Source organism: Peromyscus leucopus, chromosome 2 (assembly GCF_004664715.2).
Source record: "Peromyscus leucopus breed LL Stock chromosome 2, UCI_PerLeu_2.1, whole genome shotgun sequence".
Taxonomy (NCBI): Eukaryota; Metazoa; Chordata; class Mammalia; order Rodentia; family Cricetidae; genus Peromyscus; species Peromyscus leucopus.
In genome coordinates this window covers 47,998,618-48,017,232 of record NC_051064.1, presented here as the reverse complement: position 1 = coordinate 48,017,232, position 18,615 = coordinate 47,998,618, and the positions used below count along the sequence as shown (strand labels likewise).

The 18,615-nt window shown below is 38.7% G+C and overlaps 1 protein-coding gene across 5 annotated transcripts in view; it reads left to right on the top strand.

The window, feature by feature from the left end:
* The window catches only part of Lingo2 (leucine rich repeat and Ig domain containing 2), a 1,171,857-nt gene that overhangs the window by 1,001,740 nt on the left and 151,502 nt on the right, over positions 1-18,615 (top strand). The window lies entirely within an intron of this gene.

The following is an 18,615-nucleotide window of genomic DNA, read 5'->3' as shown; positions in this document are numbered from 1 at the left end:
TGAATTTTATTTTAATATCAAAAATTTAAAAATAAACAACAATGAAAACCAGGCACAGACTGTTACCATAGCATTGGAGAATAGAGACGAACAGATCCCGTTTCCTTGCTGGCCAGTCAGCCTGGACTAAACAGTGAAAGAGCCTGCCTCAACGACTGAGGTGCAGAGTGATGGAAGATAAGATACCCAGTATAAGCCTCTCACTCCTGCAGAGCATGCCCAGGTATGTGAGACCTGCCCATATGTACATACACTCATACCACCAAGTTAAAGAATATCTAGATGAAATAAATAAAATAACTTTAAAAAAGTGAAGTTGTTCCTAAAGTCAGTCAGTCTCTCTGTCTCTTGATGTCTCAGTCTCTCTCTCTCCATTCCTCCCCTGCCCCACCCCCATCTATCTATGTGCTATGAGACAGAGATTCATTCTATAAGCCAGACTGACCTAGAGCTCAATATGTAGCACATGCTGACCATGAACCGTTGTCAGTCCTCTGGCCTGAGCCTCTTACATACTGGGATTACACAGTTATGTTGAGCTACCACACCTGGCTTCTTGTCTTTTGATAGGACTGTGTAGCTGCTATAAGGTATACTATTATCAATATAATGGGTGTAGAAAGATCTGCCTTTCTTTATACATACTTGATTGTAAAATTACCAGTGATGAAAAACAACTGAAGATTTACTATCCCGTAGAAAGAAGTAGCTTAGTTACCCTGAAGTTTGATTTTAAATCCTATCCATACACTTCAGTTGTGCAAATTTATTAGAGACTCCAAATGGGAGTCCAGGTATGTGAGACCTGCCCATATGTACATACGCTCACACCACCAAGTTAAAGAATCCAGATGGGATTGGAAGCTTTTCTGGTGACAAGGGACTAACGGCTGTTAAAGTGTGTGACACTCTTGAGATTATAACCAAGTGCATGCCTCAAGAGATGCTACTTGCCCTTCCAGACATTCCTTGAGAATCCTCAGCTCTATGTCAGCTACAGATGACAATTCCATTGTAGGAGTGACTTTTTATTCACCCACTCACAATAGGCTAGATTTAAAAAAAAATCTAGTGTACCTCATAAATGACTTTATTAGATACTAAAAGTGAAGATTTTCAAATGTTGATTTTTGGTAATTAAAAATGATGTATCACTCTAGTACAGGATTCCTTCCCTTTCATTTAATTTTAGTCAGAAGGTCAGTGATAAAATAGTTTTGATGACCTGTTTTGTAGATGGGCTGCACATTGTAGTCCTTGCCATGAGTGCCACACAGACCAGTTTGCCCTTACCCCGAAGGCAGGTCCCATCTATGGAGAAATATGCCCTTTCTTCTTGAGAGTGAGGCCATGGGCAGGATATACCTGCAGCTGACTGGAGAAGGAGAGAGGAAGACACTGTTGGACTGATAGACACAGACATCAAGTCGATGCTGGAATCAAATCTACAGCCTTCTCTTTTCACACAGCCCAAGGAATGAAGGTGTCCAATTCATTCTATTGAGATGGTCCTTCCCTGTGTTTCATTACTTTTATTTTTTACTATTTTTTTTGAAATTCTTATTTTTGAAAATATTCTAAAGATCGACCCTTTAAAACTAGAACTGTTGCTACTCTTCATTTGCTTAAATCATTGGACCGAGGAAGTGGCCCCTTTCCTCAGATAGCGCTATTAGAGCCTCTGAAATATTTGATTTAACTTTGGTCCTAAGAAAGAGGTGAGTATAAAAATGGGAAGGAGCCGGGCGGTGGTGGCAGCGCACGCCTTTAATCCCAGCACTTGGGAGGCAGAGGCAGGCGGATCTCTGTGAGTTCAAGGCCAGCCTGGACTACCAAGTGAGTTCCAGGAAAGGCACAAAGCTACACAGAGAAACCCTGTCTCGAAAAACCAAAAAAAAAAAAAAAAAAAAAAAAAAAAAAAAAAAAAAAAATGGGAAGGAAATTCTGACATGAGACTCAACACTTACCTAGCTGTTTAGAGTTTCACCTAAAGATAAAAAGTAAAAAGAGAATGGAAAGTGTTTATCTGGTAACCTGCATTTACAGCCCTTTTAATGTTTATTTTTGAGCCTTGTAGCTCAGGCTGCCCTTGAACTTGCTGTACTTGCCCAGGCAGGCCTCTAGCTTGTGATTTATCTGCCACAATCTCAGATGGAGCTAGGATTATGGATGCAAGTGACCACAACCAGCAAACAGAATGATACGCATTAGGTGTCATACATAAATTTTAACAGATTAGATCATTATCTATGACTTCAGGAAACAAACAATAGTAGTCATATTACATACAGAAATAATCCACTCACCTCATAACATAGTTCATGAAAGTAAATTATAGAGCTGGGTGGTGGTGGTGGTGGTGGAGGCGGTGGCGGCGGTGACGGCGGTGGCGGCGGTGGCGGCGGCAGTGGCGGCGGCGGTACACACCTTTAATCCCAGCAATCGGCAGGCAGAGGCAGGTGGGTCTCTGTGAGTTCCCGACCAGCCTGGGCTACAGAGTGAGTTGCAGGAAAAGTGCAAAGCTACACAGAGAAACCCTGTCTGGAAAAACAGAAAAACAAACAAACAAACAAAACAAAACAAAAAAGAAAGTAAATTACAATAGCCTGAAATGTAGTGATATGCAACAAGGTACATACATTGTAACATGTCACTTGCAGTTTTATCATGATGTATCTTGGAAAGAGAAAAGTCAAATAAAGAGTGAGTTGGTGTCATTCTTAGATAACTTGCTTTTTACCCCCAGGAAGAAAGACATTCCAGGGAAGGAATGATCCTGTAGTCACATTGAACCTACAGAGCTGTCCTCTATATGACAGCATGGTAAAAACACAAATGAATAAATAAAGCTTTAGGATACAGATATCTATCCCTGATTCCAAATCCATTAGTGCCTTTGTAAATATGGACAGAATATCCAAATGCACTAATGCTGTTTCCCTATACACAAAAACAATTGTGCTGAGAACCGTCCCTCGAGATGCCTGTTTCTGTGAGGTTTTTGAATTTACGTGGAAATCTCCTGAGGCACAAACACTTGTGAGTTCTTTCTTCTTCTAATCTCTGTATTTGTATATATAGACTTGTCTCATTCTTATTGTATTTTAATAACCCTAGAAACTCTGTTGCTACTAATTGTATCTTACAGGTTAGACCAACTTTCCAGAAAGTGATTTTAATAGTTTTTCTAATGAATTATCATTAATCTAGATGTTAAGAAAGCACACACTGCTGTGTTTTCTATTAAACTCCCATAGGTCCTGTCTAAGGCAGCTAAAGACAGTGAAGTTAAGGAATAATCTAACAGGAATTCCCATTTGCTGATTTCTTGAAGTCCAGGAGTGCAGCCTTCTCAGTTCAGATTTCCCAGGAAAGTAAATTCATCCTTTACTCTCTCCCATACATAAAATTAAGATGATGGCACTTATATTTGGCAACTCTCTAAGTTTTTCCATTATTGTGAATGAAAAAGAGCATTAAATATTACATCTTTGCAATATATTTATTTTTAACAACGCAGAGACTGAATGTATAATTCAGTAGTTCTGAAGTCTTCAAACTTGTTTCCACAGATATGTATTCTAGTTGGATAAGAAGAAACTGGATTTTTAGGTGCCTGGTTTTCCTTTATTTGGTGAGCCTTAGAAGAGCTTTTATTTTTCCTCAAGTAAAACAATTTCTCGAAGATACATTTCAGAAGTGTTAGGGTATTTCTCTGTGGAGCCTTCTTATAAGGACATGTCTTGCATTCTTTTGTCCTATTGTCCTGCGGCTCGCTGCTGGAAGACTCAGCCGATTTCATTTAGATTGCCTATCTACTGGCTGCAGTACCTCCAAGTACAAAAAGGACTTGGTCCTTTTGTCATCCAGAAGGTTCCACGGGAATGCAACCAAGTCCAGCGGAGACAAAGAACACAGAGAGGAGCAAGGGGAATCGAAGATAACAAATTTAAATTTTAAAGAGACTAAACCCTTCGTAAGAATAAGGAGAAGCCCTGTTCGGGGTCAGCCTCCATTATGTGGCTAGAGGAACACGAAAGGTATTCACCAATATCCAAAACTGACTTTAAGTTTGGTTATAGGTTAGTCAGTTCATCCAGGAATCTGTGTGCTGCTGGGGAGTGCGAGGCATTACCCACATTTCCTCCATAGCACTTTTCCCTGCATCCCTATCCTCTGTTAGTCTATTTCTTTCTATTGTGTTTTATATGATTTTGCCACAGATTTATGGATTACAATTGATTTGGGCTATGAGAATGCCAAGTCATAAATAACATTTAAAATATAAATCTGTGGGTAAATATACCTCAAACCCCAAGTTGAACCAGACAAATTGTAAATAAATCAATACAAAATCTGTATTTTTTAATATGATGCTGTAAGTTTTTGTTCCTTCCTGCCCTTTCTGTTCCAGTTAAAGTGGGACTGTTGCGAGCCACTAAATAATACTGCCCAAGGCACACAAGTGCCAGGTCTGGGCAAGATCCACCTTGTAAATTGAAACCATGGGCTTTTCCCCAAAGCTGGTTTGAGCTGTCAAAAGGATAATTATGTGTTCGTTCCACAGGAATTGAAAAGGGACCAGTATTCATTATTTTCTTTTCTATTTTAAATCTAAAAATTCTGTGAATGATAATCACCGTCTTGGTACATCAACTAAAAATCAAATTGTTATTTGTAGTGCATTTAATCCAAGAGTGTAAGGGGAGGGTGGAATAGCAGGGGGAGAGCTACACTCTTCCCATTGTGAACTCCAGAGCAGGAACCCTTTAACACACGGACTATTTCCAACAAATTCAGTCGTATGAAGTTTCTTCTCTCCCTCTGTAGCCTGTTTTCCTTGGCATTCAGCCACTAGAAATTAAGACCCAGTTTCCTTGGCAACGATAACTGTGCACACATCCTCACAAGCTCTCCCTCATTCAGATTGTTAGCTATACAAATAAAGTTTCACAAAGAGATTGCTTCAGAATAAAAGAATAAAAGAAAGACTGTTCCCATCTATTGTGACAGGCCTTAAGGTATTATTCACAGTACCTCCAATTGGACAATGTGTTTTTGTGATGAACTGAATTACCTTAGATTGGTTTCCCACATCTCTTTGTGCTTGGGATAGCAGAATAAGCTTTTATACACTATTTAATTCCCTCCTCAGTTCCATTAGCATCAATCCTATTTGTACCTAGTTTGTTTTAAGGGAAATTTACCTGTTAAGTTGCCATATTAACTTTTAAGGAGACATTTTCAACTGGAATTTTAAGTATACCTCAAAGCTTTCATGGTTAAATTGCAGTTTTTATTTCTTCCCCTTTTTTTGTTTTTTTTTTTTCCATGATATGTACATAAGGAAAAAATAATGATATGATCTATAGCACGAATTAATTCATTGTGGCTGGATTATTTTAAATTTGGGGAGAGAGCTGCAGGGGCTTGTTTACGGGTTTGCTTTACCCAGTGCTTTTGCCCATATTTTGGTGGTGAAGTTAACTGGGGGCTTCGTTTCCCACTTACTAGAGACAGACTGATAAGCATATGTTGGCTTGATAAATGATGAAGGCCACTGTAATTTTGAACATGGAAGGGCCAGTCAGCTAAGTTGATGTTACAGGCCTTAGATCTCAGTTTTCTCACATTTAAACTCATGTTTTCTGAATTCTTTCTCATTACATTTGGGGTTTTGTTAATCCAAAGCCTTACAAAGTGGTTCTGGTGGTTGCTGTCCTGGCTGCTGAAACTCTTTCATCTCCCCATGGTTCCTTTTCAAGACTCAGACTTTGCCAGAATCAATTCAGTCTGTGCTCTACAGTTATCAGAGACTCAGAACAAGGGAGCCTCTTCTAAAGATGGTGCAGAGAATTCTCTATTTTGCAGTACATTTATTGAGTATTTAGGTTTAAGCCCTTGCTTGAGGTACACTCAAAGTGTTGACAGAATCTCCCTGATTCATTTCCAAAAAATTAGCATAAATAACACTGATGAGACCTATGATTTTATCGTTAAGACTGAATGAACATACACCTGTTCATCTGTTCTGCAATTAGAACTTAAGAGTTTTATTCTTTTGAGAAAATAATCAGTAACCAGCAATTTCAAAAACCACTCAGCTAATACTCATTCTAATCTTTCATATATATATATATATATATATATATATATATATATATATATATTCTGTCTTCTGAATATCATTGCAAAATTGGATACATGTTTTAATGCTGCACTGTTAGAGGTGTCTCCTGATGCTTACCAATGCAAGAGTGCATTTATAAATTCATTTTTATGTTTTAAAAAATGATTAAAGTTTGAAGAAATACAGAAACAAATTGATGCACTACATTAGATATTGTATGGCTTCCAAGAAGGCACATATCGATCATCTATATCAACAAAAGGACACGTGTTATTCTCCAGCCAGGCACCAACATGCAGTCAGTGATTAGCCTTGCCTATTTTACTGTCCCCCCACCTTGTGTCTTTACTCTTGATGTTTCAGTTTTGTTGTTATTTATTACTCAGCCTGATCTTAATAATAAAACACCACATTCTCTACAGTATGGTTTAAATATCGCATTCATATCCCATGACTTCTTCCAAAATAATGTATCTTTCCTCCCTGTAGAACTTCAAAGCTCTGCATGTCTCTATTGTGACTCTGCCATCTATTTTTAATAAGGGGAGGATACATTTTTGCAGCAATTAACTGGATGAACTTTATGTTAAGTTGGCTGTACTATAATAATCATCCATCCTCCCCTTTCCTAATACATTTAAGGTCTTTCTGGGAAAGAGTAGACATATTTGCTGAATTAATAGATGATCAGAAGAACAATTACTCTGAGCTAGCAAAATATACTCTGCTTATTTTCTTCCTAAAATATGAAACAGCTGGCCAGAGTTAAAAGTTCCCTGGAGCAATTATTTGCTGTGTGATTCATTTAAAGTCATATAAGAACTGATGATGTCAGTCTATTTTATTTCCACTCTTTGTGGCATGGAGTGAAAGATGATGGCACATATGCCCAACACCATGGATCAATTAGTAAAGAGCTTGCTGTGCAGGCTTGAAGATGTGAGTTTGATCCTCAGAACTCGTATAAAGGTGGAGAGAACTGGTTCTACAGAGTTGTCCTCTGACCTCCACACAGGCAACATGGCATGTGAATCCCCAACACACACAATACAATAATAATTAATAATAATAATAAATGTTTTTTAAAGATAGCAAGCCAATTTAGCCCTTTCTTAGGCTGTCTTTGAGACTGATACCCATACATTAGCTTCTTTACTTTAGTATACCTTTCTGAGACTACAAAGCCTCATGTATAAAACAAGTGAAGAGTGTTGATGATGGGCATTTATATTAAATAGTAAGTAAATAACAAAAGTGTTCATGTTGGAGTATTGCTGGAGAGTTTCTCTCCGGGTCTAGCCAAGCCCCAGCAGTCCCATAGCCCACTTATAAAATAAACACACAGACTCTTACATTATTTAAACTGTTTGGCCTAAGGGCTAAGGCTTCTAGCTATCTAGTTCTTACATCTTAAATTAACCTATTTCTATAAATCTATACCTTGCCACATGGCTCGTGGCTTACCAGTATCTTACATGTTGGTACTCATGGCAGGCTGGCAGCATCTCCTGACTCAGCCTTCCTGTTCCCAGAATTCTCTTCTCTACTTGTCCTGCCTATACTTCCTGCCTGGCTACTGGCCAATCAGCATTTTATCAGCAGAGGCTGATGATTAATAATGAAAGGTTATTAGTTTCCATTCTTTGAGACCCCTGCTGCCAGGAACGAATAATTCCAGTTTGTATTCTGTAGTGTTATTTGTCTTTTCTACCCTTAACCAGTCTAGCAGGAAAAACAGTGAGAAGCCTGGGCCCCAGACTGTTACTTTCCCACAAGAGTTTAGTGCAGTGCTCTACTTTCTTTTCTTTGCTGGATTTGATGCCAGTATAGAACTTTCTAGGTGGGATGAAGGTGCCAAGGAGTGAGCACAAAAGATCAATAGTCAGTGTAAGAGGAAAGAAATTTGACCTGCACTTACTTAACTTCTTACATGGAAGTGTACCAAAGGATTAAATCATTGCATCAAGTATGGCATGCTGCTTAATAGTTGTAGTACTACCCTCCTGAAGAGTCTTCAGAAATAATTTTCTTTCTGAAAGAGAGAAAGATCATACCCCCTGTCTTCCAGATTTTTTATAAAGAAAATGACCTAATTATGACCTTTAAAGTAACCTTGTAGTCTGTATTCCTTTTCAAAGACAGCACTTATGATAGAGTCACTAGGTATAACTACCGTGAGGGAGCAGTCACAATCAAGTGCAAAGGGAAGGCTAATTTAGAGGAGGCTCTCGGGCTGGTCCATACTCATCTGAGCAAGGTTCGGGCAGTGCCACTGGCTTTTTGCTCCCATCTGAGTATCAGTGAACTCACACTGCTCTCATTCTCATATCTGCGTTCACTTCAAAACAATTCTTACAGACTGTACTTTAGACCTTGCCATTCTATGTCCTGAAACATGAAGTGGGGTTCTAACATTATTACTTTTTTCTTTGAAAGGATAAATGTAAGAGAGATTGCATTAGCTTTGATGATTCACCACTTCCCCCCTCAAAGTAGACAAGCATATATGGTGTTTCATGTATCAGGAAGAAAAAGTACACAGTATCCTTGTAAGTGAAGCATGAATGAGACCCAGCAAATTGACTGACAGACTTCAGCAAGTGAAACTGCATTGGGGAATTAGCCCTGGCCTGTTTGCTTTGCTCACTGTGCTTAGAAAAGTTCTACCGTGGTGCCCTTTCCTCATGAGCCCTAAGAAACTGTTTACTATGGCTATTGGAGTTAAAAGGATATGCATTGGAAGTAAAGACATAGGAATTACTGAAACAAATATGTGAGATGTGATGTGGTGCTCCTAAAACATGAAAAGTGTAAAGAATTTTAGAGGTGGAACAGACCTTAGCAAACTATGAACCCAAGTCCTTTGTCAACAGAAAAACCTAAGACACAAAGTGGCTGCACTTAAGGAAATGGATAGAATGAAGTTTTTAAAGTGTTCTCAAGTGTCATTGTGACTTTTATTTTAGTCATTGTGACAAATCCTGAGAAAATAATTTTAAACAAAGTATACATGATTTTTGTTCGCATCAAAGTCTGCTGGGAGGGAAACCTCAATCGTACAAATATGCAGAAGGTCCAGTTGTCTTAAGTAAGTGATAATAAGTAAACATATAAGAGAAGAAAAATCAAAGACACTGTAGAGGAGTGAAATGAGATGTAGAGTCACAATTGACTAGGAGTTAGAATTAAGGAATAGAGGAGAAATGTATAGATCACTCTAGATAATAATAATAATACATACATACATACATACATATATACATACATACATACCATGGAAACACTATAACTAAGCTCTGAGTTCTTTACATATATAGTAAGTAGTTGAAGAAGCAGGGGGAAGAACTAATATGCAGTGTAGCATGAATCCTAATTGGTCTTAATAATAAAAACCCAGAGCCAGATATGGGGGTAAATGCTGAAAGATCAGAGAAGCAGAGCACCCAGCCACTAGAATTCTTACCTCTACTGAATCCTCCACCTGAAAGGGACTGAGCTCCTTTCTCCTCCTGCCTTATATTCCTTTTCTCCATCCAACCATATTACTTTCTGTCTCAACCTCCCTAGTGCTGGGATTAAAGGAGTGTGCCTCCCAAGTACTGCGAGCAAAGGCTTGAGATCCCAAGTGCTGAGATTAAAGATGTGTGCCACCACTGCCTGGCTAACTAGTGACTGGCTTTGTCCTCTGATCTTCAGGCAAGCTCTATTTGTTAGAGCATACACAAAATATCACCACAATGCAAAAAGAAAAATATTTTCATATAGATAATAAACCTCCATTTATCTTAATTCATTTAATCCTCTCAATATCTCTAGAGAGGAAGGTATTTTTTTCTCCACTTTTCAGATAATGAAAGCAAGGTTTGGATTGTTTAAATAACTCAAGAGATCACCAGAGCTAATAAGCACAACTCTCTGACTGTCACACCTAAGAACACAGTGTGGACCTTCTGGAGAAGGAAGGTGGAGGGAGACTGAGAGAGATGCAGTAAACCTACAGCAATTAATTGAAGACTGGAATATTAATTGGGCTGAGTACATCACTATGGCAATTTTCTTGATAAGACATGAATTGAAATAAGATGTTTTCCTGTAGCTGAAGCTTTCCTGTGTCCCACCTGGCCTGCGTCAGGACAAATCTCTCTCACCTGTGTCCCCCAAGTAAACACACAGAGGCTTATTTTATTTTTCATAACTGCTCGGCCATTAGCTCAGCTTCCTACTGACTAGCTCTTACACTTAAACTCAGCCCATTTTTGTTAATCTATATGTCGCCATGTTTTCTGTAGCTTTACCTGTGTGCCATTACATGCTGCTCCCTGGACAGTGGGCTGGCATCTCCTGACTCAGTCTTCCCAGAATTCTCCTTGTCTGCTTATCCCACCTATATTTCCTGCCTGGCTACTGGCCAATCAGCATTTTATTAAACCAGTGTACAAACACATTATCCCACAGAACATTTCTCCTCCTTAGGCATTTGTTTTAGAGTCATTATTTTTAAATAATTTCTATTTATTATTTGAAATTTTCAAATAAGTATACAATATATTCAGATCATCATCTAAGTTGCCCGGCAACTCCCCTCAGAAGTTGCATAACCAATTTTTTCTTTCTCCAAATTTCCTGTTCTATTTTTTATTGTCATTATTATTAACCCCCAGAATCCAATTAATGCTCACCATACTACATGTGCTATCCACTGGGCCTGAGCAGCCCACCAGCAGCCATAAACCCAAAAGGCAATAACTTCCTCTCCCTCAGTGCTATCAACTACCAACAGCTACTGAGAAAGGGGTAGGACCTTAAGAGACCATCCCCAAGGTGTGCTGGAATTTTTACTGGCTTCATTTTGTGCATGTACTGTGAAGGAACCACTGCTGTTGTGATGTGTTCAGCAGCCATGTGACATCCAGAAGGCATACGTGCCTGCCTTCATATGCTCTGGGTTTTAGATATTTCCTGTCCACCTTGATGTCTTATGAACCTTCTGTGGGCAGATGTTGATACACATCATTCACCTACCTACAGTTGAGCACTCAAAGTAGCCTTCTATCTGCAGTTTGGCTAGTTATCAGTCTGCATTACCACTATGCCCTACGGGTTAAAAAAAAAAGAAAAAGAAAGAAAAAGCTTTTCTGATAAATAGACACTTAAAAAACCATTTGACTAATGACTATTTAGTGAAACAATGCTATTACGTTCATCAAGGATCTATGATCTCCACATTTATGGGCTTTGGCCAGGTTTACAATACCAGGTATTAAGCTCTTCTGTGAAGCAGGCATCACATCAAATCAGAAAGCAGCTAATTACCACAATAAACACCAGGCTACTAGTGTACCAATGGGCATAACTTGCTTAGGAGGTCAGTTACAACATGGAAGGTCCAACATTGAATGAGACTGTTGATGTCTTTTCTCCCCCAGCAGCATGTACAGCTTTCCAGCATTATGAAAGCTAGCCAGCGGGTAAAAAAACTTCTTGATCAGTTTGGGATTTATTTACTGATCTCCTGCAATTACAGTGGGTGGTGTCTTCAGCAATGAGGTCTTATCATTTAGTTACTGTGACCAATAAAGAGCATTGCCAATACCCTGTGCTGTTTCAAGTGACCTTGATGTCTCTCTGACCCAAAACATATAGGGAGGTATCTTGTGTCTAGCACTGAAACTTTCATTTAATAATCCATATCTTCTATGGGCTATTCTGTATCCGTGTAGGGTATTTCTGATCGAATTCCTTTTCATATGTTATATTTTGAATTGCCTGACAAACTGGTGAGGTTCCACAAAGCTTCTTCATGCACCCTAATTTTCAGTTTAATTCTTCATGGTATTTCCTATAAATACATGAGTAGAAATGGTAGAAAATGTATTGATAAATGTAGAAATTTGAAGATTTATTTTTTTATGTGAATGAGTGAGTGTTTTGCCTGCATTTTTGTGTGTACCCTATCTATACCTGGTTCCTGTGGAAGCCAGAAGAGAGTGTCCAGTCTTCTGAAACAGGGGTTACTGGTGGCTATTAGCTGCCTGTCATGGGTGCTGGGAGCCAAACCTAGGTTCTCTAGTTTGTACTTTAACTGGTGAACCATTTCTCTGACCCTGAAAATGTTGAAATTAAAATAAGAACAATTGTCAGCCTTAAATAGTCTGCCTTTTTGTCTAACTTGGGGCAAAATTTCTAAAGAATTTTGTTTAAATAATGTGAGATTTCCTTTGAAGTCTTGTTTATGCTTCCATCACAAGACACGTCGGGTTAGGGAGCTTAAACAACAGAAATTGTATTTTCGTTTAGTTCTACGGGCTAGAAGTCCAGGAGCAGTATTCCAGTTAATCTGGTTTCTAGTGAAGACAGTATTCCTTTGTGCATGGCCACCTTCTTATGTCCTCACATGGCCTTCTTAGTGTCACTACAGAAAGCATACAAATAGTTTCTCTTCCTTATCTGAAAAGGGCACCAACAATATTGGACTAGCACTTCTCCCTCATTGACCAAATCTAACACATTCACTTTATCAATGCCTTGGATCCAACCAACTGCAGTCTCGTTGGGTTTCACACAGGGCTTCCATATATGAGCTCAGAGGAACACAACTGACTGCAGAGGACTTTGATTTGTTTTCCCTGCATTTTATTTACTATATTAAATTATCTAAAGAGCAGTTGCTGCTCCTTGATTTTTTTGATTCGTTTAATTCTGTTTCTCAGCATTATAATTTTTCTTCTCATACTAAACAGTAATCTTTTGTTGAGCACTTCTCTGCCATGGTTCACACAGTGCCTAGAACAGTTCCTAGCACAAATAGGGCACCAAGAGACACATGCTGAATGAGGAGAACAGCAGTTTTCTTCTCATATATTCTGAGAGCTTCCCTAGAGAGCACATTTTCTGAGCACTTCCTAATAGTTGAGACTTCTCATCAAGACAAGAAAAACTACCCCCTGGTGTTTTGGAACAGTTCCGGAGGAGAGCAAAAGCAGAGGAGTATTTTTGTCCTCAGCTGTTCATGCATATTCTTCCTTTCTCTCTAGATGTCTATTACTGTATACCCAGAGAATAAAGTGTGTCAGTCTGGCTTCCTCACACTAATTGCAATCAGGTTGCAATGATGAGTGATTCTGGGTCCCCGTGCTCAGAGGATGTGCATTCGGCAGGCTGATCAATGCCTAAATGGAGATGTTTTCAATTGCTAGTGAGCTCGGCAGTTAAAGATCTCTTATTCATACATGCATTTGCATGTATGTGTGTGGGAGGGTATACCTTGTATTTGTCATCATCTACATCTTCAACCCTTTGCATATTCAAGAAAGTTAAAGTAGTAATTTCCTACTTTTGTTAGTCATTTTTCATCACTGTGATAAAATATCAAGCAAATAAACTTAAAGAAAAATTTCTTTTAGTGTGTTCTTCCTTGAGGAAGACCACCTCTCCTGCTTCCAGCCTTCCTTAGTTGTCTATAGATCTTCATGTAGGGCTGGGGCTTCCTGGATTTCTGCCATCTAGTTTGGCATGTCCATTGGTTTCATCCTTGTTCAGCTCACATTTTGGGGGAATCACATAGGAGAAACTTTACAGGTATAGCTTCTAACATTACTAGGAGACACAATCTCAAAACAAACTCCCTGATTCTCTGACTCTTATAATCTTTCTGCCCCCTGTTCTGCAATGTCTCCTGACCCTTAGTTAGGCACAGGAGTGCTTTGCAGATAAATCCATTGGAACTGGACTCTACAAATCTATATTTTCACCAGTTATGGTTTTCTGTGGTGCCAAATGGTCAGCCCTATAAGCACACATGTAAGTAACATTATACAGACTGAGTAGGAATGTATATGTATGTGCATGCACATATATGCATGCAGTAACAATTAATGACAAAAGAGACCATGACTTTGAAGGAGAGTGGGGAGAAGTTTATGGGAGGGCTTGGATGGAGGAAAGGGAATAAAAAATGCTGAAATTATACTATAATTTCAAAAATAGAAATAAGCAAATTGTTGATTTTGACCCACAGTCTGAAAGGTCCATGGTCACTTGGCCCCATTGCTGTGGCTCTGTGGCAAAGCAGAATATGATTGTGGGGAGGGCATGACAGAGTAGAATTGTGTTGTTAGCCCATGGCAGTCAGGAAGGAAAAGAGGGTAGGAAGGCAGAGAGTAGCAGAGGGAGAAGAGGAGGTGACCAGAGAAGGAAAGAAGAGTCTGGGGACAATATGAACCCTCCAAAGAAACCCTTTCCATGAAGCACTTCCTAAAAGCTCATTCAGCTATGAACACACTAGCAGGTTAATCTACTGATAAAGATCAATACCCTGTGATCGAATCTCCTCTCAATAGCTCCATCAACTAGAAATCAGACTTTCAATACATGAACCTCTCAGGTGACCCTTCGTATCCAAACCATAACAACACTGCAATATAGCAGTAATAGCTTTCTCATCTTAATTCTTGGTTTGCATCTATCAATCAATTTTTCATAGTATAACAAGTAAGCACACAGTTTGGATTGAAATAGTTGTTTATTAGTCAGCAATCTACATTTGCCTCAGTTAATGGTTCTTCTGTTGAGCTTATCTGAAGTCAGATGATCATCAGCTTGGCAATTCTGCCCCTTGACGTGACTGGCTGTTACAATAAGATCAATGCAAAGCAGCATTGTGTCATCACCCAGAAAAACCAGTCTGGGCTTGTTCACAGGGCAGCTCAGAGTCTGTGGAGTGTAAATAGAAACTGACCTATGAAGTGAAGCAGCATGCCCAGATCAGGAATTCACACACAATAACTCTCATTCCGTTGTCTAAAAGAAGCCACAGCCAATCCAATTAAAGAGACAGAGAAATAAATTCACATACCCATATACTCATTCCTACCCTTACCTTTTTTTAAACAATCTCATCATGAATCCAGGGTTGGCCTGGAACTACCTACCAATCCTCCAATCCTTAATTCCAAGAGTTCTGAGAGTATAGATGTACTCAGATAAATTGTCTGGACTCTACCAACTGATGAGAAGAGCTACAAAGAGTTGTGATCATTTCCATAACCCACATGTAGATGAAAATGAAGATACATTTCTCTTTACTATATTTTGAAAATTACCCTCTCAACCTTCCACTGAAATTCAAAGAATAATAAGTTTCACCTATATGGATAACATAAACCTTCAAATTCCTTAGGATACCAGAAATATATACTAATAACATCTTGATATTAGGACTAATATAAATTTGAAAAAAAATGATAATTGCCTATACACAAGCATATTTTAAATCAAGAAAATTGGAAAAAGTTGCAAATCCAGACATGATGAATATAGTATGGATCCTCCAGAATCCACAGACCAAATTGGATGCTCAAACCAGTTCCAGAAAAATTACTCTGAAATATATGCCAGTTCTACAATTCCTTGCACTAAACTTACTTTCATGGTTAAATGCTAACTAATTTCCACACATTGTAGAGGTATGTCTGGTCATTTCTCTGTGTTCTGTTTTTTCCACACATTGTAGAGGTATGTCTGGTCATTTCCCTGTGTTCTGTTTTCAAAACATCCATGCTTAGTTTAAGTTATTGTAGATAAACACTTAGATATTTTTTAACATTTCTTGTCAGGCTTATGAGTGAAAAGAGGGGCCAAGTTGTCTTGATGCCTCTGCAAACTCAGAATGCCCACTTTATCTCTGAGGCCATGGGTTCTATGTGTCCATCAGCTCTGAATTAAACTCATCTTTATGCTGCTCAGACACACACACACACACACACACACACACACACACACACACACACACACACACAAAATCAACAGCCCTGTTGCCATACCAGATGCAATCTCTCACACAAATCCTTTTTATGAAACTAATTAAACACATATAGCATATTTAAAATAAAATTGCTGATCTGTTTGCCCTCTCCTCTTGTTTGTAATGTCTAGCAAAGGTTCTCTTGCTTCAGGCAAGTTTCAACTTTAGGAAATAAAGATCTCATAAATGAATTCTCCTTCTACCTCATTCCTAGCAGCAAGGGACCCCATTCTCTTCTGTGTGTTTTTCAATCAGAATTAATATTTGGATTTAAAATATTATGTTATTTCCACAACAACCATCCAAGCCACCAGTTTCCCTCGTGGCTGTTTTGACCTATCATTCAAGCGTATACACAGTTTAAAATTGAAAGCTGTCTTTTCCCTAAACCCCAGCAGAAATATTTTATAGGAAAAAAAAATGCATCCCTTCCCAGGCTTTCCCTAAGCTGATTTTAATTGACTGGTCCAGCCCAGGGACAGAGCCAAACAGTTGTGATGCTGGCAAAGCCTCTATGGCAACCCACAAACGCATTCAAAACCCTCAGTGGGAGGGATTAAGGTGAGCTGGAGGCAAAGCTGATGGAAGATTGGAAAGCAGGAGCTTCTATTTGTCATACCAGTCTACAGCGGCATGTTCACTAGGGTTTGTATTCCTGGTGCATACGCCCAAATGTCAAAATAAATTATCCCAGGGAAAACAAGCTAGTTATCAAGGTTGACTGTTTTTGACTTCCTGACTTCTCACAAACTTTCCCTTCTAAAACTAAATTTATTATTATTTCAGTTCTCATGGCAGGGTAATGTAGCCTGCACGTGGCTCCTAGCAGTGAGTGCTGATAAGGTACCACTACTGAGAAATTCATCCTGTACAGGAAAAACCTTGACAAACGGCTGCTGGAAGAGTGAGCTTTTTCAGATAGCAATATTCCCTTGTCAGTAGGCGTTCTTGTAACCACTACCCAGGAGATTTAATTGAAAAGCTTAAAACACATAGAATCAGTGGGGGAAATCCCCGGGAATTTAAGAATGATGAAAAAGTTTAATCTTTGTCAATGAAAAGTTGTTCTAATTTACTTTTCACACTATGAGGTATTAGGCTGTGCAGCATTTACAGTAGAGAGCAATTAGAAGCCATTTTTCCCCTTTAGCAATAGCCTTGGAGTGACCTATTTAAAATCATGTATATAGTATATTTTGAAGAACCATCTGCCTTCAATTTTGTAGATTAATATTTGCTAGAAATATATAGCTTTTAGCAAATGCAGAGCTAATTAATCAAAAGCCAAAAGGCATAGCTCCACATTTTGATTCAGAGTGAGCATTGAATCAATGGCACAGCCAAGGTCTAATTGTAGGGAGAAATAACCTAGAGAGGGGAAGATGGCAATATGGGTGTTGAATTGGACTGGGCAATAGCTTCATTATATTGCCTTCTCTCCCTGTTTCATGGCCTTAGGTCTGCAATGCTTCTCATAACTTCTTTTTATTCCCCCTTTAAAGACATTCTTGTGAATATATTATGTCCTTACAATTGAAAAAAAGAAACTATGATTGTGGAAGGCATTCAAAGGGAACCTCCAACTATACATCCTCACTAGTCCTTACATTGAATTATGCAATGTTTTCTCAGACACACTGTGAAGTGTAATGTTCATGAGTATAAAGAGACAGAAAAAACAAATATTAAGTCAAAAGAAACAAAGGTCTAAGGTAAGCTTAACCCCAATACAGACATTAATCCTAAGAAGTCAAGTACTAAAGGAGTTTATGCATTTAAGTCAGTAAGGACATTGGCACATGCAGGTCAATGTGGAGGATGAGGAACAAGAGACCATGAAGGTAATGATATCCGCAATTGCCACAGAGACTCTTTCACTTTGGATCTTTCTATGTAAGGGGCTGTTAATGACCATGGATAAGCCTGGATAATATTGTTGGCAGAATATAACAAGTAGTAAGTCATCAAGCATGTAAGGGAGGCCTAGGTTTACTCTGTTCTTAGCCATACAATATTTTAGCTTCACTCACAGAATGAACTATACATCTAGTTCATTTTCTACTTTGAATACTAGGAGAGGTCAAGTTGCACAACATTTAAAAAATAAAGTCTTTTTGTTTCTTATACTTTGTTTTACCATTCAAATAGCAGGTTAAAAGTAATTACTTGATGCCTTTTTTACTAATATTCTTAGTCCCAGGATGTACACTAGGAGTTGGTGCATTTGCATAGAAGTGATAAGATAAAAAGGCTCAACTGTAAGGACATTGAGAGGCCTCTGGCAATTCTGTTAATTTGACTAGTGATGATAGAATTTATGTTTTGGTCCTTCCTTTGTTTTTTTTTCGGTGGTTAGAATATAATACATTGAATTCAGAGTCCATGAGACCTGAGGTTTGTGCTCATTTCTAGTAGCGCGAAATATGTTTCAAAGACAATCAACAAGCTTTACCTTGTAAAATTATGTATCCTCTTTTCTGTTTATAATACAGTCACATTCACTGTCCCTTCCTGTGATATAGGAATGTAAAATGTCCCCCATGGACTAATGGGTTTGAGGATATGACTCTAAACTCGTGGCACTATTTGGAAGACTGTGGAACCTTCAGGAGGTAGAAGCTTGTGGGAGGAAGTAGGTGACAGGGGGGCAGACTCTGAGGGTTTACAGTCTAGCCTCATCCCC